The sequence below is a fragment of the Protopterus annectens genome, chromosome 2.part0 (assembly GCF_019279795.1).
Source record: "Protopterus annectens isolate FY-2018-M chromosome 2.part0, PAN1.0, whole genome shotgun sequence".
Lineage (NCBI taxonomy): Eukaryota > Metazoa > Chordata > Ceratodontiformes > Protopteridae > Protopterus > Protopterus annectens.
Genome location: NC_056728.1, coordinates 1,245,185,489 through 1,245,210,549, shown reverse-complemented (window position 1 = coordinate 1,245,210,549; position 25,061 = coordinate 1,245,185,489). Strand labels below are relative to the sequence as shown.

The 25,061-nt window shown below is 45.3% G+C and overlaps 3 non-coding genes across 3 annotated transcripts; all 3 read right to left on the bottom strand.

Annotated features, from left to right (window-relative positions):
* Positions 1-758: 758 nt before the first annotated feature.
* On the bottom strand, positions 759-882 carry LOC122793856. Its single transcript, XR_006363574.1, has one exon. It is a non-coding gene; the product is annotated as a small nucleolar RNA SNORA26 (small nucleolar RNA).
* A 12,989-nt stretch (positions 883-13,871) lies between these two features.
* Positions 13,872-13,991, bottom strand: LOC122793857. Its single transcript, XR_006363575.1, has one exon. It is a non-coding gene; the product is annotated as a small nucleolar RNA SNORA26 (small nucleolar RNA).
* A 747-nt stretch (positions 13,992-14,738) lies between these two features.
* On the bottom strand, positions 14,739-14,861 carry LOC122793855. Its single transcript, XR_006363573.1, has one exon. It is a non-coding gene; the product is annotated as a small nucleolar RNA SNORA26 (small nucleolar RNA).
* Between the last annotated feature and the right edge of the window lie 10,200 nt (positions 14,862-25,061).

Sequence of the window (25,061 nt, the reverse complement as noted above, 5' to 3'; positions counted from 1 at the left end):
GTTCGGATCCGATATCGGATCCATAACCCACAGGTTACAGACAAATGAATATCCTACTTCAGATCAAAATATGAATCCGTAAAGCCATGACAAAGTAACCAAACAGACCATGTGTGTATAAAGGAATCGTCTAGACATACAAATGTCATTGCTCATCTTTACTCAGCTTTCATTAGCTAAATCATTGAATACAATGCCCCCACTGATATTTATCTGTCCAAATACAGCAACTGGAATGCTTACAGAGATCCTACTAAAAAGGATAAGGGCCCAAATATGCCCTATGTGGCCCAACACAAAGCCTCTGCACCTTACAGACTCTGCAAACATGGGTTCCCTACATGGTCTGCTTGCTCAGTTTGCAAGCAGAGCTAACGCAAAAGGTACACTTGCCAGATGAAGACAAGCAAATTAATTTACTTTTACGTAACATAATTGTCTTATTATACAGCATATTATACTATATTTAGTAATAACTAAACAGACTACCCCCCCATGAACCTGCCTACTGTGACTGCAATTAAAACTGTATATTGATAAATTTATCCTGCTCCTGTAGTAAAAACTGCCAGAACGGACTTGCAGTCCCATACAAGTTAGCGTACACTTGTTACAAACTACCGGCAAAAGTGTATTTTGACTGATTAATTTTCATATATGCACCGCTTTATCACCTTACTCTACTCCCTCCCAAACAAATGGGAAAAAGTTTAGTTTGATGTAAAGGGTTGCCTGCAAACTGCCATAGCAGAACTTAGGGGTGTCCCTCATGACAGGATCCAAAACAAAGGTGGAACAAGACCTCTGTTACGGGTTTTTATGAGAAATGCTATACCCCTCTGTATTGGCCATCTATGGTACAAAGCAACCCTAAATGGGCAAAGCTAGAGGGGCCCAAATCTCCTAAAAAGTTGACATTCCTCCTTTCACCAGCACCTGCAACCAAAATAGAGAACCATTAACAAATGTTACCACATCCATTTCCCAAATTAAAAAAAGTGTTACACAAAGTGAAAAAAAGCCACTCCATAACCTGCAACTCCAGGGGAAAACACTTCAGAAAGTTCAGGATTAAAAAGGCATACCTAGTCTAGAAAATCTCCATCAGTGGACTGCGTGGCAGCACTAGTTTAGCTGAAGTGATTTCATCTTGGAGGAGCTACCTAATCACATTTAGATGACCTTTACACCTCCTGTCTTGTGCTATGTAAAGCATGCAAGAATTCAGCATTTGTTACTTTTTTAAACCCACAGCTCAGAGCAACTTCAGTACAACTTGTAGTCTCTGAACCTTATTACTCTTGGTAAATTGTAATACCAGCTGACAGTAAAGGCAACATCTTTCCCCATTCTATTCTACTAGGCAAATGGTGCGGACCTTATTACTCATAGTAAATTTTTCTTGACCTACTCTACTAGGTAAATGGTACTCACCTGGAGATAAAGACAGAAAAGCAGCAGAGCGATTCAGGGGAAACTAGCATCGCTCCCAAATGGAACGGTGTGGACTATTTTAGTTTGACTCCCCTCAACAATTAAGTATCCACGCACACAACGAACTCCACCCTCATCGAAATTACTTTCTCCCTTTTCTGGGGGCAAGCGCCCCCCCCCCCCCCACTGAACAAGTGTTGTGCAACGTTGCTGGTACTGCAAACAATTTCAGCAGTTAGTAACAGCATCATTTAGAGAAAAAGTTTTGTGGTGTGAACTCTGCCCAATTGTTTGGCTGAAATGTAATGTACAACAGGCAGTTAGTTTTTATGCCCCTAGCAAAACCCCTTCAACGCCTTAACACAATCGCCACACGTAGCCAGAAAAATTCAGAGAATGTACAGATAACCCATAACCCCCTTTAACCCCCTTTATTTACAGGAATCATACAAACACTCATTACCACTTTAGTCAGAAATATTAAACATTACTCATTATATAAAGAAGTTTTTTTATTAGAATGAAAGCACAATGGTTGTGTGCCACACCCTTATCTAGCTGTAAATATTTACTCTGTTTACAGGCATACAATGGGGAACAAGTTGATCAGGCCATCCACACCATGAACTTACCAAACCAATTTTTCACGTTGAATGTTTGAGTACTGCAGTAGTCAAGTACCACACAGTCGCATCCAATAAGGAATATTAACAGGTAAAAACTAGTTTTAGACCACTGTGTTAACAAAACTTATCAATTCGCATACTTACCAAATATGCACACACGCGCGCAACTCATTCAACCAATTACTCCCTTAAACACCTGCGCACATACTCCAGCCACTGCGGAGAAATGAAGCGCTATTGCAAGACAAAGGAGCAATACACTTGCATGCATTATACAACGATTAAAACTATTTTCTTAATATGAAGGCGTTGCTCGTGAGGGGGTACTTCAATTAATGGCTAATCAATAAAATAGACAAGTATAGTTGTCCTAGTAATACAACAGGGAAGCATACCTTCCACGACGTGCAATTACTTCACAGCCAAACCAAAACCTCACTAGAGGCCCAAATAAAAGATTTAAAGTGTTCCTTATGACTAAAGCTCCCCACCAACCTACACGACTAAAGCTTCGCAAACTACTGCAGTAAGTGCGCAACTAACAAAACCAGAAGAAATAGCTTTAAAAACATTTGATGTAATGGGATCCTCTCTCACCTACCTTCATAACAGATAGGTTCGGAGCCGACTCTGCCACTTTTTTATACTCTAGAACGAAGACTCTAATTGGCTGGGTTCTCCCTTATCCCAGAATGCACCATGCCTGCTTCCCCAGATCTCGTTTGCCGCTTTTCAAGCAGGACGTGGTCTCTACTTGGCTGGAGCCATTAACTTTTTTTGGTGTTTTGACACGGGGGTTTGTCAGAAAATTGACAAACAGCTGTTTAACAGCTATACCAGCGTGTGTGAGTCTGAGTGAATTTGATTTTCGCGCTTTCCTGCTGTTTACTGGGCAAGGCTTGTTTAAATTAGAGGGCCTTTGCCCTTGGTTGTGTGTGCTTGTGTTTTTTTGTACAAGAGAATTTAAATTTTCTATATCTTCTGTTGTATTGAGCTAAGCCCTTTTAAGTCAGAGGGCTTTGGCCCGTATTTGATCCACTTCTGTTTGTGTACTGTACTCTGTGGTCCTTTTGAGTTGAGGGTTGTTGCTCTACTTTTAAATTTGTCTTACTTTCATTATTTAACTAGTGTGATTATCTAGATGTCTAAGGAACAGAAGTCAGGTTTTAAAAAAATGTACTAGGTGCAGTTATAAGATGTCACAGACAGCCAAGCTCTGCGTTTACTGTTTAGGGCCTAAGCACTTACAAGAAACATGCAGTGTTTGTCACGCTTTTTCTTCCAGGGTCCTTCAGGAAAGGAAAAATAAGTTAATCCTAAAAGGACTTATCAAGCCTTCATTTGAGGAAGTGTAGACTCTTTTTCCAGCTTCTAAAAAGAAAAGGTAGTCAGCTCCGACCAGTCCGTCAGACCCCACGCTCAAGAAGCACAGGTAGTCTGCTCTGACCAGTCAGAGCCGACAACCAAGAAGCATAGGCCGACTTCTTCCTCGGCTCCATTGGCCTCGGAGCAGAGGGTTGAAGGGTATGCCTCGGTGCCTCTTCCCGAGGCTCCATTGGTGTCGGAGCCACAGCTTATGGCACCGAGAGGTGAATCACCTACTTCGGCTCCATTGGAGGTGTGCAGCTCAGGCTCTTCCCCCTTGGCTCCGACATCTTTGCATACGGTGCCTGTCCCGGCACGGATAGTTTTGGACCCCTTTCGGAGCCGGTCCCCTAGTTTATCGGAGCCAAGAGAGAAGTAGTCTCGGCCCTAGTCTATTTCCTCTAAATCCCCCAGGTTGTCGGATTCGGATAGGGTTATCCTGAGGCTTTTCCAGTCCTCGGTTTTTACTAGAATGATTTCGGCTCCAGCCCATTCCACTCCGGAGCAGATCCCCTCTTCCGCTCATTTGGTTTCTCCTCCAACCTCTTCGGAGCTGTTGGAGTCTGTGATGGTGGAGCGCAGCGGAGCCCTTCAGTCGAAGCAGAGACCCCTTCGGAGCGGTTGGACACAGACTACCATTCCTACCCTGTCAGCAGTGTCAGGGTTCGGTACTGGTTCTTCCTCTGTGGTGGCCGAGGGGAACACTATGGGACTGGTCACCTCTATGCCTAGTCTTCCCCTTGGAGCATCGGCCACAGGTAATCCCACTACTGTCGTGGCCTCTCAGCAAGTGCCCTCCGTAGAGTCTGAAGGTCTGGCTTTTGAGGCCATGAGGAGTGCACTGTCCATGACCTTGCCGGCTCAGCAGGTCTCTACCTCACCGTCCCTAGACCTTGGTACTGGTGCCTCTGGTGACATTCTTTCCCATGACAGTGGGGCCCCAGGGCTTGAGGATACTCCCTTGGGGTGTTCCCTTCTTCCGGGAGATCCTTCCGAATCTGCTTCGGATGAACCTCCAAGGAAGAAATTGTGCAAGAGAAAGCACGTTGACTCCCAGGATGAGTCCATCACATCGGACACTGACCTCGATGATGCAGAGGGGTCCTGCAAATTGTCCTCTGATGATGTCTCCTTCTCAGACATCCTCGAGATCTTGAAACAGAGGCGATTGGCAGTCCAAAACCCCTTCCACGGAGGAGTCAGTCTTAAAGGCCTTTGGGGCCCAGCCCTCCGCATCGTGGGTGTCTCCACCCTTCGATGAATTACTGGACCTAATTTCTTGAAGGGTGTGGGAACACCCTGATACTGTGGAACCAGTGCCCTCCAGGCCTAACAAATTTCTTTCAGCCCCTCCCCCAGAAGGATTTTCTCACTAAGGGAGTTGCAGTAAATGCGCTGGTGGTGGCATCCGCCACTCAACAGGATGTGGCAGAGGCTTCCACGTCTATTAATCCTAATAAGGATTCTAGGAGCATGGATAGGTACGGAAAGCGTACCCTTTAAGCGGCCTATACCCTGCGGTCGTTGAATTATCTGTCATTTTACCAGGCTCCAAAGGGACCTCCTCAAGGAGTTAGGAGAGTCCCTTGTGGGTAATCTCCCTGAGGCGCTAGCCCAGACTGTAGGTGCCCAGATGACTACCCTATCGTCTATAGTCAACTCGTCCATGAGGCTCATATCTTATGCAGCCGAAGGGGCGAGTAGAGCAGAGGGAACTGGCTCTTGGGAGACAGGCCTGGTTACGCTTGTGCCCACTTGTGAAGGCCTTTAAGTCTTCCATCGCCGACACCCCCTTGATGGGTCTTCTCTGTTTGGGCCCAAGGTGAAGGACACTAACCCGGTGCGAGCAGGAGGGCAAGACCTTGACTGCCGTTAGGGCCTGTTTTTCCGCTCCCTCTAGACCTTATCCCAAGGCCCAGAGAGGAGGGAAAATGTGGTTCCGAAAATCCCAAAGGTTTTTCCCTACTCCACCGGGTGATCCCCTCTAGAGGCAGGGGGGGATTCAGGAAGACGCTGCCCCAGAGGTGGCAGAGGCCCCCGCAACTCTGGAGACCGCGACTTTGAGGTTCCTCCTACCCTCACCATCCCTAGGACGTTGCCCAACTGTATCTCCGGAGCAAGTCGGGGGTCATTTTGCAGAACACCCACAGGCTTGGGAATCTATAACCAAGGATCGGTGGGTACTCCGCATTATTACCGGAGGCTCATTCCCTTCTTCAAACCCCGTCTTCCTGTCAAGAAAATCCCGGACATGCCACCCAGTCAACGGGATCAAGCAGCCATAGAGGTTTCAAAGCTGCTAACCAAAGGAGTCATCCAGCCTGTCCCCGCCGACCAGATCAGATTAGGAACTTTCTCAAGATTATTTTTGGTGCCAAAAAAGACAGGGGACTTGAGGCCCATTTTGGACCCAAGCTCGTTGAATCGCTTTGTGAAAAAGTCCAAATTCTGAATTGTCACCCTTCAGTCCATTCTCTCGTTATTGGAGAAAGAAGTCTGGATGTGCTCCATAGACCTCAAGGACGCTTACTATCACATTCTGATACATCAGTCCAGGAGGCATTTACGCTTCCGCCTGGGAGAGTGTCATTTCCGGTTCTGAGCACTGCCCTTTGGTCTCACCACAGCCCCCAGGGTGTTCACCAAGTGTCTGGCAGCCCCCAGGGTGTTCACCAAGTGTCTGGCAGTGGTGACAGCTCACCTGAGAAGTCTAGGATTCCAAGTGTTTCCCTATCTAGACTGGCTCCTCACTGCCACTCCAAGCATCTAATGGTTCGTGCAGTTATGTCCACAGTCAGTTTGGGTCATTTGCTAGGAATCACATTCAATTGGAAAAAATCTGTGCTGCAGCCATCGCATTTATAGGCGCAGAGTTAGACAAGTATGCGGGCATTTTTGCCAGCAGAAAGGATTCAAGTCACAGGTTCTAGCCTTGTTACCCAGATCACGAGTTCCGGCCAGACAGATTATACAGTTATTGGGCACGATGGCCGCAACTATTCTTCTAGTCCCCTTGGCCAGGCTGCACATGCGGGTGCTGCAATGGTTACTATCAGTCCAATGGTCCTTTCAGGAACTTCCCCTGAACCATTTGATTCTGATTACGGACTGTTGCCGTCGGGACCTCCGTTAGTGGCTGCTTCGATCCAACCTGGACCAGGGGCGTCCCTTTGCCCTTCAGCACCCTGTTGCCACGGTGACCACAGACACCTACCAGATAGGGTGGGGGGGGGGTCATTATCTGGACAGGTGGGTCCAAGGCACATGGCAGGTTTGCGAAGCGCACTTACACATACATCAATATCCTGGAAATGTGGGCTGTGCTTCTTACGCTGCAAGCACTTCATGTTCTCCCCCAGGGTACCATTGAGATTCTCAGACATGTCGGTAGTCTGGCACATAAACAAGCAGGGCGGGACCAGGTCCTATCCCCTCTGCAGAGAGGCCTTGAGTGTGGCATTGGGCAATTGCTACCCACCGTTTCCTAGTAGCAACGCATATTCCGGGGAAATGCAATGTGATTGCAGACTCAGCAGAACCCTCCTGTTTCCCCACGAGTGGTCCCTCAACGACAGAGTGGCTGCGAAGATATTTGCCAAATAGGGCCTCCCTTGTTGCGACTTGTTCACCAGCCCCCTCAATGCAAAGAGTTCTTCACTCTGACTCCCTCTCAGGAGCAGAGTCCCAAGGACGCTCTAGCCCACAATTGACACCCGGTCTACTTTATGCCTTCCCGCCAGTTCCCCTTCTTCCCAGGGCGATACAGAAGGCTATCACGTAGGGAGCGACATGATCTTGATCGCCCCACACTGGCCTCAAGTTTGGTTTCCTTTCCTTCAGAGACATGTGATACAAGGCCCTTGGATTCTGGACCCAGTGCCAGACCTGTTGACACCAGTCGGGACACTCACCCATCCCTCCGGTCGTTGAAGCTAGCTGCTTGGTTACTCCACTTCCAACCCTAGTCAGAGATATCTCTTTCCCCAGAACTGATGCACATTTTGTCCTCTTCTCACAAGCCATCCACGGTTAAACTGTATTCCAGCGAATGGAAAAGGTTTGCCTGCTGGGCCCAGCAACGAGGTATTGATCCTCTTACTGCCCCAGTGCCGCAGGTCCTAGAATTCCTAGCCTCTAGGTTTCATTTGGGCTCCTCAGTATCCACAATTAAGGTTCAGTTAGCGGCCATTTTCATGTTTCCTTTGAACCTTCCTTAATGGCAAACAGGCTTTGCAAGTCTTTATTCAAGGGAGCGTGGCTCCTCAGGATTATTCTAAAAGTGTATTAGTTCTGGTTTAAGCACTTGGGCTTCAGGCCAGTTATTTTACGTTAAGGACTGCGGTCTGCACTCTTGTGGGAGGAGAGGCTGGACTCTGCCCTTCTGAGCAGAGAATTTCTGGTTAAAGGCTTAGTGCCTGCATATTCTAACTGTTTCTTACTGAAATTGGTACACCTTGTTTGCTGTAGCATAGACTAGATCCAGGCCTGCTGAATATAGCTTTATTTGTATGCTTGTTATTTCCCTGAAATGTTAAATCCACCTAAAACGCAGCCTTTTAGCACTTCTGTGGATCCCTAGTGATACCTGCATTGCTTACTGTACTTATTTCCTTGTTTCACTTGAAAGTTAGTTTGTCGTTTTTGCATTTAAGTTACCTGTAACACATTGCATTTAAGTTACCTGGCACTTGCTCACTAAAGCAATTATATAAGTCAGCTCTAAAAAATTACACCCTCACAAACTCCCCTCGAGTATCTTGTTCCCCAATGGCCCTTTTTTTCAATTATAAAGGAAATCCCAATACTATTCTAGCATGTCCAAAGATCAGTTGTCAATCTCCTCTCCGGTCCAGCTGGTGAATCTGGGAATCTTGAGGCAATGTTACAACTGCCTCATGTACACAGACAACCCTCTCCTCCTCCCAACAAATTCCAACACATGCGAGAGATGCAACCATATAGCCAAACTGGAGGCTAAGCTCAACTCGGTACTGGCGTAACCAGTCAGGAGGAGAAGGAAACCACACTCACTACAATTCCAGTCTCACAGACCTACCACAACAAACCAAACACACAAAAACATACTTGGAGGCTCTAAATAAAAATCTGCCTAAGCAGCAGAGACCTCCAAAGCAGACACCCAAGCAACCGCTACCCCAAAACAAAACACGTGCAACACATAGCTCGCAAAGCCAGTGTGCTGAACAGTCACAGCCCTTAAGGCTAAACAACACACCTGATACACTTGTAATAGGAGACTATTGTCAGGCACACTGACGTCCTGCTCACCAGGCTGAACAAGGAGAAGGTCACGGTGAGCTGCCTGTCTGGCACTAGGATCCGCCACAACACAAACACTCCGGTCACTCCAAGGCAAGTACAAATATGACTCCGTCATTGTCCATGCTGGTGTGAATGACCCGAGACGTACCTCCCTGGACTACATGAAAAGAGACAGAGGAGTTCTGAGCATGTAGCCCAGGCCAGTATGACCCTGACCTTGAGTAGCATCTTACCCTCACCAAGAATGATGCCACAATATGAATACAAGATTATCAATTTCAACAATTGGCTTAAGTGTTGGTGTCATTCAAAGGGGATCCAGTGCCTGTCAGCCTGGGATGACATGCTCGACAAGCCACGATGCTTCGCTAGGGACAGCTTGCACCTGTCACCCCTGGGCTTTCGGATATTGGCAAAGGCTCTTGCTACCCCCATAGTGCCTTTTTTAGGCAAGGCTCAAAAGACAAACCCACCTCCATAGGTATCACAAGGAGTAAGAAACTAAGAGTAATGCTACTCAACGCCAGAAGTCTTAACCTCAACATGCACGCACTCGAAACTCTCCTTAGCATGGAGAACATCAATATCTGTGCAGTAACAGAAACCTGGTTCAAGGCTCCCGAGAGCACCCCAGCACTACCAGGTTATACCTCATACCATGCTTTTCGGCCCCAAAACTTGGACCGAACCACAAAAGGAGGGGGGGTATCAATATTCGTCAGATACCCACACCTCCAGGTTGGTGGCACAGCACGAAGCATCAGAGACTATCCATGTGCAACTAACTGTGGGTAAAACTGCCTTCTAGTTTATAGCCTGCTACAGACCACCCTCCCAAACACAGGAACCCCACTCGGCCTTCCTGAGAATACTGGAAAATATGAAGGTCTCTCCAAACACCATTATATTGGGCGACTTCAACTACCCAAACAGACTGGGAGCATTACTCTAGCTCCAACACCCTAGCCCAAAGGTTCCTAGAATTTATAAACTCAAATGCTATGGAACAACTTGTTACCACTCCCCACAAGAGGGGAAAACATACTGGACCTGATCATCACCAACATGGGGACACTATGGACCTGATCACCAACATGGGGACACTATGCTCCAGACCAGAAGTGTATCCCTCACTGGTAAGATCAGACCATAAACTAATCTCACTGGATATTCACATCCCGACCCCACCCCCTGCCCAGAAAACCACAGTGAAAAGCTTCAGCAAATTTCACACGCTTCATAACAAGAGGCGAAATCTTTCAAAGCCCCTGGGCCTGTGGAAAATACATCCCAGACAACAGAATCCTTTATAAACGCATTCTATGAACACCTTCAGGAATGAATGGATCATGCAAAAGACCAAGACCCAGGCAGATGTCCTGTCTGGTGGACCCCAGCCATAAACAAACTATACAATAGGAGGAGGAAGCTACTACATGAGCGCAAAATCCCAAATAGGGAAAAGCATCTCTGATCAGTATTAGCAAAAAACTAGGGGCACTCATAAAATCGTCTAAGGCCAGCTTTGAGAGAAAAATTGCACAGGACACTAAGAATAATCACATGGCTTTCTTTAGTTGTTAGGAACCTGGGTGGGAATTCCCAGATATGCTCAGAATTAGTCCAAAATGACAAAAAATACACCGATCCCACAGACATTGCCAACATCCTAGCTGACAGGTTCAGTGCAAACTTCTCCCCCCCCCCACCGAAAGGGCAAATATCTATCCCAACAGAGTGCTGCCCCCCCCGACATCTCAGATGTTCAGGCAAGAGCCGCCCTCTCCAAAGAAAAAAACACAGCATCAATGGGACCAGATGGTGTCCCGGGCTGCATCCTACATGAACTCCAAGAAGAGCTAAACCCAAACTACTGTTCAATCTTAGCCTTACTACAGGCTATGTACCCAAAGAGTGGCGTACAGCAACAGTGGTCCCTCTCCACAAAGGTGGTGCCTCAACAGATCCTGGAAACTATCGCCCCACAAGCCTGACTAGCTTGGTCTGCAAAGCTATGGAAAGGATCATGGACCTCAAATAAAGATATTGGGGACCTACAGACACTGGATCCTACCCAGTTTGGCTTTGTTAAGGGCAGATCCTGCCTCTTAAACCTGGTCAATTTCTTTGAAAGTCACCAAGGCCATTGACGAGGGGAAGGTGGTCCACACAACCTACCTGGACCTCACAAAAGCCTTCGATACAATACCCCACTCCGGCATTATAGATAAGCTCACCAGCTTAAACATAAACCCCTATGTCACTAGATGGGTTGCAAACTGGCTCAAGGACAGAACCCACATGGTTAGAATTGCTAGAGCCATGTCAGACTCCAAACCAGTTACAAGTGGCGGCCCACAAGGCTCAGTCCTGGGACCTCTCGTTCAGTATATATTTCTCGGCAGCACAGGCCAACATGGAAGTACTGTGGCTGACCAAGTTCGCAGACTACTGCAAACTGGGCACCATAATCAACTCTCCAGCCGACACAAGCATCCTCCAAAAGGGCCTCAGAAACAAACTGGTGCCAAAGCCATGGCCTCAAGCTAAACACCAAAAAGTGTAGTCATCCACTTTGGCAAAAACAAAGTGCCCACAAATTACCACATAAGTGGTAATCCATTAAGTACAGAAGAAGTCATTAGGGACCTGGAGGCCCAAGTTGATAGCAATCTCTCATTTGACAACCACGTGGCCAAAGTGGTTAGAAAAACATTTTATATAACCCACCTAATCATGAAGGGATTCACATCTAGATCAGGGGAGGTCATCGTGCCTCTACTCATACCTCATCAGGCCCATAATAGAGTACAATGCCCCTTTTGGGATGTACCTTACCAGACACCTACAGCAACTGGAAAGACCCCAAAAGTACCTCACCAAGAGGAGCAAAGGGCTCAAACAGATGCCATATGCTGCCCGGTTAAAGGAACTCCAGCTCTACTTAGTGGCATACCGCCTGCTCAGAGGCGATCTGTGCCTGACGTATAAAGCCATGTCCAACCCGGAATTAATGGACATGCTGCACCTCAGAAAATCCAAATCCCATCGAGCTACGCGCTCGAGAGACTTGAACCTCAGCACTGAAAATAAATAGGACATGCTGGAGGGACAGATTCATAACCCAGAGGATCCCTTCACTCTGGAATAAAATCCCAGTCCAGGTTAGACAGTCTCTTCAGGAGGAATCTTGATGAGTGGATGGGAGATCGTAGGTTTACCCCGGCTATCACTTCTGTGTCACTGTTAAACAGAGGAACAGTATACTAACCCCAAAAAAGGCATAGCAAAATAAATTTAAAATGGGTGGCGAAAGCCAAACACACTCTGGCTAGGCTTATAAATGCCCTAGGGCAGATAGCCTAGTATGAACCTATGAATAAGTACCACAGGGTTCAGTCCTGGGAGCTCTCCTGTTTGGTATCTTCTTCTCTGAAATACAGGCTAACACAGAAGGCCTCAATTTGCAGACTACTGCAAACTAGAGATGTGGACATCCAACAGAATCACCGACACAGATAACCTGGTGTCAGGAGACATGGCCTCAAGCTCAGTACATGCATAATCATCCCCTTTGGTAAAAGCTCTGTACCCATGAACTACCACATAAACAGCAGCCTACTTAACACCAAATGTGCGATGAGAGCTTGGGACCCAGGTGGAAAGGAGTCTCTCCTTTGATCGTCACATTGCTACAGTAGTCAGGAAATCCTATGTGGCACACATCACAAAAGGGTTCTCATCCAGGAAAAAAAAAAAAAGTCATTGTTCCCCACTAGCACTCACACATTATAGATTAAAACGCCCCATTTGGAATGTACCAGACATTTGCGGCAGCTGTAAACAGGATATGCTAGGGGGATAGATTCCTGTCTGAGACAGGCTATACTCTGGAACAAGCTACCATCTGTGTCGGCAAAGTTAATTAGCACTCCAGGAAAAATCTTGACTGGATGGGCAATAGGAACAAACCCCAGGGATCACTTGTGACTCTGCTAGACAGGGGCACAGGAAATTTCTTGGGTGGCATAAGCCAGGGAACCTTGTTGGCTAGGCTTACTTAGGCCCTCGGGCCAGTACCTACTTATGAACTATAGATTACTGCAATGACCTACCCTACAACAGATATGGGAACAAGAAAATGGGTGTTCTGAACACAAAGCTTGCCTTTAAAGAAATACACATTCCTATTGTTTTCAGTATACAATCTCAAGTTTATGGAAACAAGCCAAGCTAACCTTTGACGATTAGCCCATGTAAAGTAGTAAATGGTGTGTGCTGCAACCCTGAGACATTTAAGAAACCACAGGTAAGTATTCTTCTGATGCAAGGCATATTCAGATATGACACACTGTAGTGCAAAATGTATCCTTGTGGGGAAAAAAACTTGAAATATTCTCAATTCAATGGACCCTGCCAATATCACAGAACCTCTGAAATTCACTTTACTAAAATGGGTTCAAGACATAGCTCTGAACCAGATTTTTGCAAAAAGTTTGACTGGTCTGTTACTCAAATTCGTGGTTCTTACAAATCAAAGAACTGAAGTCAAAACTTTTTTTTTTTAAGACTACTTTCACATCCTTCAGAAAATGTATGCAAACAAATCCAGTTTTCCCAGGAACTTGCGTTTCTGCTAAATTTTAATACATGCCCATTTTGGGCCTTTGCCCTTATTCCCACCTTTCCTGCACTAATAGGGTGAGAAGTAGGGATGCAGCAACAAAAACTTGGTACTGCAGACTGAAGATACTATAAAGAACCATATGCCCACCGTGAAACAAAATTTACAACAAACTGCCTGACTTGTTAGTGGATTGGACCATTTTAATGCTTCAACAGATTCTGTGAAATCTAGCCAAGAAGCATACGGTAATTTAATGCAGCTTTTAGCTACATGGCACAGCAGTAGCATTTGTCACCTCACAGCTAGGTTCTCCAGTTCCATTCTTGGGTGGAGTGCCTTCCACGCGGCATATGTATGCCCTTCCCCTGCATAGAGTTCCTCCAGGCGTTTCCTCCTACGTTTACCAAAGACATGCACCTGCGTTTCTCCCTGGTCCTCCACTGAAAATTTGTTTTGTCCCAAGTCCAACGATCCTGGTAAATAAGTGTTGAATAAAAATACAGAAAAAACTCAAAAGGCAAGAGCACAAAGTCTAATTATGTTCCTCATGACAGGATCCAAAACAGAAATTCCATGCAATTCTGCTCTGGGTTTTTAGTGAGGAGTGCTCTACCCCTCTGTGTTGGCCATTTATGATACAAACCATAAATGGGCGAAGTTTAAGGGGGGAATAAAGATTAAAGTTAGTAAGCAAAAACAAAATATGAATCCAAGTAAAGCCATGTACACAACTCTGACAAAGTAACCAAACAGACCATGTGTGTCTAAAGGAATTGTCTAGACATACAATTGTCATTGCTCATCTTTACTCCACTTTCATTAGCTAAATCATTGAATACAATACCCCCACTGATATTTGTGTGTCCAAATACAGCAACTGGAATGCTTACAGAGATCCTACTAAAAAGGATAAGGGCCCAAACATGCCCTATGTGGCCCAACACAAAGCCTCTGCACCTTACAGACTGCAAAGATGGGTTCCCTACATGGTCTGCTTGCTCAGTTTGCAAGCAGAGCCAACGCAAAAGGTACACTCGCCAGATGAAGACAAGTTAATTTGGTTTTACTTAACATACTTGTCCTATTATACAGCATATTATACTATATTTAGTAGTAACTAAACAGACTACCCCCCCCCCATGAACCTGCCTACTGTGACTGCAATTAAAACTGTATATTGATAAATTTATCCTGCTCCTGTAGTAAAAACTGCCAGAACGGACTTGCAGTCCCATACAAGTTGGCGTACATTTGTTACAAACTACCGGCAAAAGTGTATTTTGACGGATTAATTTTCACATATGCACCGCTTTATCACCTTACTCTACTCCCTCCCAAACAAATGGGAAAAAGTTTAGTTTGATGTAAAGGGGTTGCCTGCAAACTGCCATAGCAGAACTTAGGGGTGTCCCTCATGACAAGATCCAAAACAAAGGTGGACAAGACCTCTGTTATGGGTTTTTATGAGAAATGCTATACCCCTCTGTATTGGCCATTTATGGTACAAAGCAACCCTAAATGGGCAAAGCTAGAGGGGCCCAAATCTCCTAAAAAGTTGACATTCCTCCTTTCACCAGCACCCCACACATTTCTGCAACCAAAATAGAGAACCATTAACAAATGTTACCACATCCATTATTTCCCCAAATTAAAAAAAAAAAGCGTTACACAAAGTGAAAAAAAGCCACTCCATAACCTGCAACTCCAGGGGAAAACACTTCAGAAAGTTATTTCAGGATTAAAAAGGCATACCTAGTCTAGAAAATCTCAATCAGTGGACTGTGTGGCAGCACTTAAAGTTCAGCTGAAGTGATTTCATCTTGGAGGAGCTACCTAATCACGTTTGGATAACCTTTACACCTCGTCTTGTGCTATGTAAAGCATGCAAGAATTCAACATTTGTTACTTTATTTTTTAAACCCACAGCTCAGATCAACTTCAGTACAACTTGTAGTCCCTGAACCTTATTACTCTTGGTAATTTTTAATACCAGCTGACAGTAAAGGCAACATTTTTCCCAGTTCTATTCTACTAGGCAAATGGTGCGGACCTTATTACTCATAGCAAAATTTTCTCGACCTACTCTACTAGGTAAATGGTTCTCACCTGGAGATAAAGACAGAAAAGCAGCAGAGCGATTCAGGGGAAACTAGCATCGCTCCCAAATGGAACGGTGTGGACTATTTTAGTTTGACTCCCCTCAACGATTAAGTATCCACGCGCACAACGAACTCCATCCTCGCCGAAATTACTTTCTCCTTTTTCTGGGGGCAAGCCCCCCCCACCCCCCGCTGAACAAGTGTTGTGCAACGTTGCTGGTACTGCAAACAATTTCAGCAGTTAGTAACATCATCGCTTAGAGAAACAGTTTTGTGGTGTGAACTCTGCCCAATTGTTTGGCTGAAATGTAACGTACAACAAGCAGTTAGTTTTTTATGCCCCTAGCAAAACCCCTTCAACGCCTTAACACAATCGCCACACGTAGCCAGAAAAATTCAGAGAATGTACAGATAACCCATAACCACCTCCCTCTATTTACAGGAATCATACAAACGCTCGTTACCACTTTAGTCGGAAATATTAAACATTACTCATATAAAGAATACGTTCTTTTATTAGAATGAAAGCACAACGGTTATGTGCCACACCCTTATCTAGCTGTAAATATTTACTCAACGGGGAACAAGTTGATCAGGCCATCCACACCATGAATTTACCAAACCAATTTTTCACGTTGAATGTTTGTTTGAGTACTGCAGTAGTAGAGTACCACACCGTCGCATCCGATAACGAATATTAGCAGGTAAAAACTAGTTTTAGACCACTGTGTTAACAATACTTACCAAATATGCGCACGCGCGCAACTCATTCAACCAAGTACTCGCGTACTCCAAACAGCCACTGCGGAGAAATGAAGCGCTATTGCAAGAAATAAAGGAGCAATACACTCGCATGCATTATACAACGATTAAAACTATTTTCTTAATATGAAGGCGTTGCTCGTGAGGGGGGTACTTCAATTAATGGCTAATCAATAAAATAGACAAGTATAGTTGTCCTAGTAATACAACAGGGAAGTATACCTTCCACGACGTGCAATTACTTCACGGCCACACCAAAACCTCACTAGAGAGGCCCAAATAAAAAGATTTAAAGCGTTCCTTATGACTTAAGCTCCCCACCAACCTACACGACTAAAACTTCGCGAACTACTGCAGTAAGTACGCAACTAACAAAAACTGGAAGAAATACCTTTAAAAACATTCGTTACAGTAGATCTCCATTTAAATGCTTCACAAAATCAAGCATTAAATGAATTCGCCATTCATCACAAAGCTTAACCTACAGCCAATAACAAGTATTCCTAAGGTGAAAAAATGGTAACTTGCAAGGATGCACAGAAAATCTACTATCCACGTTTCTTACTACCTTAAAATAAAAAAAGCAATAACTACTACTTCAACAAGCTCAATAAGAAAAAAAGAACACAATTCCTCCGTGCGAAATCTTAAATACAAGAAACTCACGTGACGTATTCGCCCTATAACAAAAGAGAGCTTTGGTTTTTGCGAACCGGTTACAAAACATAGATTGGTTAAACTCAACATCTTCAGCGTCAGCATCACACCTCCTGATCCCGCCCACTGGCAGTAGTACGGCGATCGTAGAGACTGGGATTTGTAGTCTTTTTCTGAGACGTGGGTTACTACGCACGAATTTCTCCTATTAATAATTATGCTTATACGTACACAGACATCAATCTCTAAACGTTTACTCATTTGTGAATGTGTACAACCTTAAAATTACAAAACATTGATGTAAAAAAATATGAAAATGCCCAAGCGGACTCAAGCGTCTACCTCTTAAAAGACCAAATGTGGAGCTCAGGCCACAGTAATGGATGATTTTTAACAGTCACAACGTGGAACGCTATTCGCATTGTGCGGAAACCTACTATTTCCACACATATGACAGAAATGTCCCTGATTTAGGTCTGAAATTGGTTTGTACCTTCAAAAACTGGTTATTTGTGAGAAAAGTTAGCAACTGTTCTCTCCCCACATAGCCTTATACTTTTCCCTCCTCATAAACTATTGTCTCTCTCTTGAGTATAAACCTAACCTAATTTAATTGTAAATAATGTAAACTCATAAGTGTACAACCCTCAATTAACCTCTACCACCTTTTGCTCTCTTTCTCTTCTTAATCTTTTCCCCCTCACATCCTAACTTCCTCTCAAATGTCCCTGATTTTGGCTCTGTCCCTCTTAATCCCTCCTAAAACTAGTGACTTTTGGAGGAAAGGTGGTGAATTACACTTAATGAATAATGACAATAATTAAGAGGTATAGACTTCTTTTACTTCAGAAAATGTGTATTAATCCATATGCTTTGATTCTGTCAATGGTTCAAGTTAATAGCACTAATATTTTAAAAGTGTCCCTGATTGTCCCTTTTTTTCGTGACTTGTCCCTGATTCTGTTGAAATTTGTCCCCGATTGGTTGAGAGGTCTCCTTCCTCTGCCTTCCTAAACTTCAGATACCTTATATTCACAGAACTTATTCCTGTTCTTTAGCTTAAAATAAAAACTCTAACCGTGATGTATTCTCTTTGTTCTTCCTGTACCTACACTATATACTACCATCCTAAATACCTTGACACTATAAAACCAACGAATTTATGTTGTTCGCTGACACAAAATTATATTTTAATTGTGTTTTCTTTACTCTGATTGTAACTGAATACACTGGGCCGGATTCACGATAGCTTGCACGGAGTCTAAGAGTAAAGTAAGACTCCATGCAGCCATCATGTCCAACGAGCGATCCAGGAACAGCCTGCAGGGGCGTGTAAGAGAGCTCCTAAAATGGCTCTTACACGGACAGGGCTGGGACATGCAAATCACTTCAATTGCAGGCGAAAGGCATGCAAATAAGGTAGATTTGCGATTCAGGAAATCTGAACCTGTCCGAGTAAGAGCAGTGTTATTTGCAGAAATGTACTCAGTTGACAACTGAGTACCATTCTGCAAATAGCAAAACGGAGCCATGACAGTTCCAAATAAAGGTTGCATCCAGTGCAGGAAGCATGCCAATGGCCAAATATACGGCCAGTGGAAATGTTCCCTGATGCAAAATTAAAACAAAAATCATTTTTTTTCGCCGATTTCCGATGTTTAAGCATAGCGCAGCGCCGTGCAAACGGGCTGCGCTCTAAAACACAGAATACTACAAATTAAAACCCACAAATGTGGATTTTATTGAAAGTGGTAATGTACAATGCAAGGGAATGGCAGGCTGAAGACAAGATGGCCACCGAGTAGAGGTTGCTAAGGGGGGAAGCTCAGTCTAAGACATGTAACCAAGCATTAGTAGGCAGTCCTATGTAAATGAGTGTTAGGTTAGTGAATCGCTAGTTTACATAGCAAATGAGCACAGTCAGTGGAGTGTAGGAGTAGGATATGGGGAGTAACAAAGTAGAAGATAGGTGACATCACGAGGGGGTATGTATGAAAGAAGTGAAGCTCATTGGAGCAGAGTGGCATGTGTCCGCTGTCATTTAGACATCATGGAAAGAGGTGTGTCAACAGGTAGGCTAGGGAAAGCAAAGAAATGGAAGGTGTATGCCGTGGATAACACCAAAGTTTCTTGCTGAGCGGGTATGCACAAGTGTGCGCGCCTGTAAACCAAAGTAAGACAGAGTGCGTGCATGTAAGCATGAGTGCGCACGTGTAAGCCGGAGTAAGCATGTATAAGGCTGTTTAAAGAGTTGTAAGTGTGTTTACGCTGGTGTGCTCACGTTTTAACCCGAATAATCAAGTTTTAGTGTAAGCATGTGTGCGCGTGTGAGCTGCTGTGCACGTGTTTGCACTTGTGTGCGCGGCGCTCCCCCCTGAGGAAACAGAAAGGAAAAAGGAAGCACAACAAATAGTAGGAAGCTACCAAGGAGTACTAGCAGAGCTAGCAGGTGAAAACAATCAGAATCAGGCAATTACACAGGCAGTACACTAGCCCAGCCCAGCCTAGCACTTAAAACTCTGCCAACAACAGTCCATTATGTTTCTCACAACAGACACTGCAGTAAGCTAATAGAAGTGAAAACTGAAAAAGCTTTACTGAGACAAAGAAATGTTAGGGGCTGCCATTGCTGTTATAAGGCGACATATGCAACATGCTGAGGGTGGTGATAATGGAAATGCTGCTGGACAACCCACAGTGAGGAGACGGAGAAGAGTGTGCAGGCCCAGGGTAACCTACCAGGGGCTACATGAACTGGAGATAGTGGAGCGCTATAGATTGGACAGAGACCTCCTGCAGCAAATTATTGAGCTGTGCAGGCCATGCCTCACACACAGAACCAACAGAGGGGAACCCATCCCAGTGGAAACCAAGGTATGTGTTGGCCTAAGAATATTAGCAACAGGTACCTTCCAGAGACCAACTGGTGATATGATGGGGATATCACAGGCATCAGCATCCAGGGTACTACACCAGTTCCTGGATGCCATGTGGGCACATGCCGGTGATCATGTATATTTCCCCAATTCCCATGAGGTATTGGCCAGCAATATGTGTCTCTTCCAGCAAATAGCGGAATACCCTGAGGTAGTGGGTGCAATAGACTGCAAGCACATACACATCAAAGCACAAGCTGGTGAGCGGGGTAGGGTCTACTTCAACCGCAAGGACTTCCCCTCCATCAACTGCCAGGTCATGTGTGATGCCCAGGGCATAATACTGAATGTGTGTGCAGGCTGCCCTGGAAGCTACGATGATTCCCATATCTGGCATCTGAAGCAGCTGTACCAGACATTTGCCAATGGGGACATCCCACATGGTCACCTAGTGGGGGATGCTGGCTATGCACTGGAGCCATGGCTGATGACACCCATCTGAAACGCACACACACCTGAACAGGAACGCCATAATGAGGTACACGCTCAAACACGTAATGTAATAGAGTGTGTGTTTGGGCTGCTCAAGTCATGGTTCCGGTGCCTGGATACATCTGGTGGAGCCTTGCAGTACTCACCAACTACATGTACCCAAATTGTCATGGAATGTGCTATGCTACATAATATGATCCTGCCAAAACAGCTGCAGCAGGACCAGCATAGGCCTGGGCCAAACAACCCCACACCATTGCCAAGGCCATCACAGGCAGAGCGTGACTCGGAGGAGGAACAACCTGAGCCTGTCCCAGTAGGCAGAAGGAGGCATGCCCAGTATGCTTTGGCCTTGGCAAGAGGCAACGCATAGCACATACACTGGCTCAGTAGGAACTCTAGAAATGATACCCCTCTCCAAATCACACATAAAGTAAAAGGGATGGCTAAGTTGACACTACCTGCATCCAAACATGTGCAGGGAGTGTAGTACGTGCATCCGACATAGGCAGCCCTGCAGCACCACCTAAGCCATGAATGCCATGTGTTAAGCAATATAAAGCAGTGCTAAACAGCAATTACCACCATGTAGTATATGCAAACAAAATCGCACACACCAACTAGCACAACTGTGGTCAATGTTCAGTAATATTGGGCAACGTCCAGCAATGTTGGTGAATATTGAGCAATGTCGGACAAGCCTGGTCTAAGTAGGGCATAACTGAACAAAAGCCAACATGCTCATATTTGCTTAACAGGCCCTTAAGCAGTCTGGTCTGCTCAGTATGAAAATATAAAGTAGTGAGGGGCCTCGAACCCAGGATATTGTGCACTATAGCCAAAGTACTGAACCACTAAACCACGACAGTATTGCAGTGGTCCACCCGTATGACAGAATGTTGATAAGTCTATGCAAAGTATTCCATGGAAATCCTGCAGGCACAGCATAATCCTTGTTGAGTTATGACACAAAGGTGAGTCCTGCAGTGAGTACAGAACCTGACTTCCAACACACACAGTATAAATGTTAATATTGGTCATGTTCGCACACATCAGCAAATGTAGTGGACCTCAGATAGCAACATACTGAAGGGTCACACTGGGCATGCTCACACACGAATAAATGAGACAAATGTCAGGCAACAAAACATGGAATGTCAGAACTGGGCATGCTCACACACTTAGGCTATGACTGAGTACAGCAGTGGGCCACGCATATCTGGCAGTTGCATGTGTTAACCCAGGAACCTGTCACTATACAGCAATCCGCCATGTGCACACAGTTATATGACAAGAGACACATCTATAATATAGTGGAACCCTGTCATAATCAAATATGTTCTGCAGATACTGAAGTTCTTCATGGAAACTGGTAAAGCAAAGATGATAAAGACCTGCAAACAGTATCAGCTATAAACATTGTGCATCTTGAACATTAGCATAGGTTCAGAGGTCGATACTAGGCTATCTGCCCTAGGGTATGTACAAGCCTAGCCAGAGTGTGTTTGGCATTTGCAACCCTGTCAGATTACTACACTGTGTGTGTGAATAGTAGGTCACACAAGATAGCCCATGTACGTTTAGGCTAGTGTGCCTCTGTCTAGCAGGGACACAGAAGATATCCCAGGGGTAAATATACAATCACCCATACAGTTGTCAAGATGTCTCCAGTAGGTGGTCAGTGGGTGGCTCTGCCTATGTGAAACTGGGATTACATTCTGTAGTGAGTGGAGCCTCTAGGATAAGAATCTGTCCCTCTACAATGTCCTATTAACATCTGTGCTGAGGTATATGTCCCTGCAGTGTGTAGCTCCAAGGGAGTTGGATATCCTGAGGTGGAGCATGTCCAGTAATTCTGGTTTGGGTATAGCTGTAAACAACAGGCACACATCATATCTGAGTAGGTGGTAAACGACTGAGTAGAGCTGGAGTTACTGCATCTGAACTATGCAGGGCATCTGTGTGAGTCCCTAGATCTGCTTGGTGAGAACCGTCTGTGGCCAGTACAGTTGCTGCAGGTGTCAGGTAAGGTACACCCCAAATGTGGCATTGTAACCAAGCATGGATGTGATGAGTATAGGGGCACAATGACCTCACTCGATCTAGATGTGAAACTATATGGGATAAGGTGGCACACATAGAAGGTGTGTCCAACCACTTTGGCAATGTGAATGTTAAAGTGGTTAGACACACCTTCTATGTGTGCCACCTTATCCCATATAGAAGGTGTGTCCAACCACTTTGGCAATGTGAATGTTAAAGGCGACAGTACGAACAAGTGATGTCCCCAAACCCCTAACAACTCCTACCGTATGTAATGGAGTATTACCTATGTGGTAATGTGTGGGCATGTTGTTACTCCCAAAGGGGATGACTATGCAACTAATGGCATTTAGCTGTAGGCCATGGCTCAGGCACCAGTCATCCATCTCTGTGAGACCCTGATTGAGTATGCATGTGGCAGCTGGAGAGTTGATCATGGCACCCAGTTTGCAGTCAAGTGCAAACATGTTCAGCCATATTCCCCCTGTGATAGCCTGTACATAAGACAAATATATACTGAACAAGAGGGATCCCAGGACCAAGCTGTGTGGGATGCCATGTGTAACTAGTGTATAGTCAGACATGGCACCTGCAATTCTGACCATGTGGGTGCTATCCCTGATCTAGGTATCAATCCATTGTGTGAGATATGTGTCCAAATTGACGCTGGTGAGCCTATGCATAATGGCCCAGTGGGTTATTGTGTTGAATGGTTTTGCAAGGTTCAGGTAGGCTGTGTGGACAGCCGTCCCTATATCGATGGACCTGTTAGCCATTTAAAGAATACCTACAGGATCAAGAGGCAAGATCTGCCCACAACAATGCTGAAATGAGTAGGACACAGTGTCTGTAGGTTCCCAATGTCTATGTGTAGGAGTCCTATGACAATATGCTCCATAGCTTTGCAGAACAGGCTACATAGGCTTATAGGGCAATATTGTCTGTGGTCTGTTGTGGCACCAACTCTGTGGAGCGGGACCACTGTCACAGTATGTCATTCCTTGGGTACATATCCTGTGGTAACTCCGATAATGAACAGTGATGTAATGCGAGGGTTGCGTTTGTCATGATGCTCATGTATGATGCAGGCTGGGACACCATCTGGTCACATTGATACTGTGATGTACGCTGTGGGGAGGGAACACTCACCTGTTACTGTGTGATGTCAGGGAGGTTATACTCTGTTGGGATGGATAGTTGCTCCTTAGGGGGGATGGGTGGGAGACATCTGCACTGAACCTGTTTGCCAGGATGTAGGCAATGCCAGTGGGTTCAGGGTATGTTTAGTCAGTATGCAGTAACTCACAGCATATCAGTGAGTGTCCACCCAGGTTCCTGACATAAGTGAAGAAGGCCGTGTGATAGTCCTACATGTCAGGTGCAATTGTCTGGTGGAAGCGGCCCTTAGAAAAGTCCATGAGTGATTGTAGCTGTCTGCTAGTACAGATCACAGATGCCTTCCCAGTCTGGGATTGTGCTCTATCATGTAGTAGCGTCCTCCTGATGTTGTACAGCTTATTAATGGCTAGGGTCTACCAGACAGGTCCCCTGCCATTGTAGTAGTGGGTCTTGTTGTTATTTGGGATAGCACAATCCATGCAGTCCACTAGTTGTCCATAGAATGTGTATGTAAAGGATGCAGCAGTGTGAGCCGTATATGCCACTGTCTCAGGATCTCTGAAGGATACCACCTTGCTTTGGTGAAGTGAGATGTTAGCTCATGAGAAGTTCACCAAGATTACCCAGGATGGGTGTGTGGAGGGTATATGTATGTCCTGTGAGATACACGTATGTTCTGACCTTACCAATGAGGGGTATATCGCTGGTGTGGAATATAGAATCCCCATGTTGGTGATGAGCAGGTCCAATATGTATTCCCCCTTGTGGCTGTGCTGACTGGTTGTGCCAAAGCATATGAGTCCACAAATTGTAGTGACTGTTGGGTGAGGTTGTCGCCCCAGTCAATATGTGTGTATATGAAGTCACACAATATAATGGTGTCTGTGGAGACCTTCATATTCTCCATAGTTCCCACAAAAGCTGAGTGTGGTTCCTGAGTTTGGGATTGTGTTCTATAGCAGGCAACAAACTGAAAGGCAGTATTGCACAATGGTAGTTGTATATGTATGGTCTGTGATGCTTTGTGCAGTGCTACTAACCTGGAGGTGTGTGTATCTGTGATGTATATGTATACTCCCCCTAGTTGTGTTGTCTGTTCCAAGTCTTGTTGTCAGACAGCATGGTATGAAACATAACCTGGTAGTGCTGGTGTGCATAAGCAAGCCTGAACCAGGTGTCTGTCAGTGCACAGATATTGCTCTCCTCCATACTGTGGAGAGTCCTGAGTGGCCACAATATGAGGTTAACACAACTGTTGTTGAGCAGCATTACCCTTAGTTTCATTTAACCTGTAATATCTATGGAGGTGGGTTTGTCTTTTGAGCCCTGCTTAAAAAAGGCACTCTGGTGATAGCAAGAGCCTTAGCCAGCATACCAAAGTCCAAGGATGACAGGTGAAAGCTGTCCATAGTGAAGCTATGTGGCATGTTGAGCATGTCACCATACGCTGACAAACACTGTATCCCCTATGAATGAAACAAATTTGTTAGCCAACTGTTAAATGTGATATGTGTGTCCATATACTGTGACATCATAATTGGTGGGTGTAAGATGCTAGACAAGATCAGGGTCATACTGGCCTGGGCTACATGATCAGAGTGTACCTCCATGTATCATGTCATGTGGTCCAGGGAGTAACGTCTGAGGTTACACACACCAGCATGGACAATGATGGTGC